Raw genomic sequence first — 2,764 nt, 5'->3', positions numbered from 1 at the left:
TGCTTTCTCATATTAATCCTTCCACATGGATGCTGCTCAAACCCAGTTGTCAAAAAATGAAGAATCAAACACGATCAATCAGATCCGGGTCAGCCCGCCCCGAAAGAAAAGAAAACAAAATATTTAATTTTTTTAATGAAAAGTGAAGATTGATTTGCTTTCACAAAGAACCAATAGGATCCTATTGGTGTTGCACTCCGTATCAAAATTAAATCATTTTAATTTTATACATAATTCAGTAAAAACATAATTTTCATATTTTTTTAACATCTAACATAATAAGTACTATAGTTTAAATAGTGTACACTTTTTTGATGGCTATTCATACTTAAACCAAGCATTCAAGAGAGGGAAGATTGCATGTCTTCTATATATAAGCCTCTCTCTTTCCCCAAACACAAAAAATAACTACACAACCATGGACGAGTTGGGTCCAGAAAGATCGGACCACGTGAGCTTCCACCAGGCTCCACCTTACAGTAGCAGTGAAGACTGGTGGAAAACCTACGAAACATCAATTTCCCTCGGATTTCTTGCAACTGCTGTCTTTATATCCATGTTCATTATCATGGCCATCATTGAACATCTCTATAAACTCAATGCTTCATTCGATTTGAATCGATACACTAGCCATCAGTCCAATGACCCGAGACCGATGCAAAAGCTTGTAGATCCACAACCACATGTAAGTTACTTTAACATACTCAAACTTGTGTTGTTAATGATCTACGTATCGTACAAGTCATTAAAGCATACTGTTGTTACTAGGTACAAGAGAGAAATGCAATGGATTTATCGATATTGATGCCGGGAGAGAAGTACCCGACCTACATTGCACATCCGACACCTCTACCTTGTACAAGGGAAGGAGTTTACTGGCCTTCACATTGTGTTCATGATTTTTCCCATCCTTAGCTTTTTTTTTTTGGATATATCATAATCTTACTAGTTTCTACACGAAGGGTTGTATCTTTTTTCATACCACTTATCTTATTCTGTATTGAAATACATTACTTAGGTAGTAAAGTACATTATTCTTTTAAATCCTTTTTGCAAAAAAACGACATTAAAATGATGGTTGGGTACTGTTCAAATAAAGGTGGAATAGTTATCAGGAATTTTGAGGGAATTGAACACAACACGAATCAAACATACGACTTATGCTTGTTTGGTTCGGTTGAGTGGAATGAGAAAACGAGTGGACATAACAAGTAGTATGATGATCAGTTATCGTTAAATTGGTTATTTCATAGTAGTATCTATATGTAAAAATGCTTAATGCTGATGTTGACATTGAAAACCAATATTTTTAATATTCCATTTTTCAAGTGTCGGCATCTCATTTTTTAGGTGTTGGATTCGTTTATAAAAGTTCAAAGTTAATAAATACCCTATAAAACCGATTTTAAAAGTTAGTACGACAAAAACAATCTAGTTCAAATGTTCTACTCAAATAGTAGGCCAGTTTAAGTTTTTATGAAACTAAAAGTCGGTTTAAATGAAAATAAAACTAGATAATAAAAAATCAACGTCGCATCAGGACCATATTAACAGGTGAAGCGATACTAATTTCAGTTAAACCTAATACTAGTTTTAAACATTCTATAAGAATTTCTCCAAACTAATAAAATCTAAAATTGATGATTTCGTCAAAAATACCAAATGATTATTGAGAATTATTATGGTCTATTTCGGACAATGTATAAAAGTTGGATTATTTATGTTAATTCTTCATAATCATATGATTAATAAACTAAACTTGTTCGTAAGGCACTTCATTTTAAATATATTTACTTAACCACTAACAGTTCTTTAACGACTATAAATATGTTTTTGGTAATGAAACATGTTAACCGAAACATTATGAAACCAGTTACCAAAATATATGTTTACAAAAAGGGCAAACTATATACTAATGCCCATTTTACCCCTACAATATGCATACATGCTAATCCAAATGAGGGCCCTTCTTCTTAGCATACAAAACATGTTCACTCTTGCTTATCTTTATCTTTAGAATTATTTCAAAATGTTTCCCCATCATCAACATGAAATAGGTACATGTTTAGCCCTCATCTTCTATCTCTCACTTCTCACCTCACATATAAGAAAATAAATATCATGATATGAATAACAAGGAGATATAAAAAGGGACGACTAAATTGCATACCTTTCGCATGGTTAAATCAATTTCAACTTGTGCATATCCGGATTCGACCATGTCTCTTATCATGGACACATCATCATTATTGTTCTCAACCTCATTCTCCATGACCTTTACCCCAATTTCCTTTACCTCAAGCTTAGGCTCCATGTCCATGTGTAACTAGAGGTGGCAAAAATTGACATGACATGAAACCCGACACGAACCTAACACGAAATAAACGGGTTTGGGTAAGATATTTCAACCTGTTTAAATAAACAGGTTGACACGACACGACACGAAAATTAAATGGGTAAGGTTAGGGTTGAGAATGCCAACTCGAATATGACTCGAAAATGACCCGTTTATTTATATGCAAGTATTTTGAATTATTTAAATAAACTAGAGAGATACAAAATCAAAACCATAAGTAAAAGAAATCCTTCGAATTGAATTGTTTTGTAATGTTGAAATGACTTAGCCATCTAGATCAAGACTTCATTTCAACTTTTCCATTCTCTCCCAAAATACCCAGTCTCTTTCACCACTCTCGCATCCTCATGACCTTTGTCATCCGCCTCCCCAACTCTCACTCTTTTAATTTTGCCATCTGAACTTGCT

At 33.6% G+C, this 2,764-nt stretch overlaps 1 long non-coding RNA gene across 1 annotated transcript; it reads left to right on the top strand.

The window, feature by feature from the left end:
* The first annotated feature begins 341 nt into the window (after positions 1–341).
* On the top strand, positions 342–1,029 carry LOC145062731 (uncharacterized). Its single transcript, XR_013687703.1, has 2 exons — positions 342–685; positions 769–1,029. It is a non-coding gene; the product is annotated as an uncharacterized LOC145062731 (long non-coding RNA).
* The last annotated feature ends 1,735 nt before the right edge of the window (positions 1,030–2,764 follow it).

The sequence above is a fragment of the Lactuca serriola genome, chromosome 7, assembly GCF_051521515.1.
Source record: "Lactuca serriola cultivar US96UC23 chromosome 7, Lser_US96UC23_V15, whole genome shotgun sequence".
Classification (NCBI taxonomy): domain Eukaryota; kingdom Viridiplantae; phylum Streptophyta; class Magnoliopsida; order Asterales; family Asteraceae; genus Lactuca; species Lactuca serriola.
Note: the sequence above shows the minus strand (reverse complement) of the source record. Positions and strands in the feature narration are given on the sequence as shown.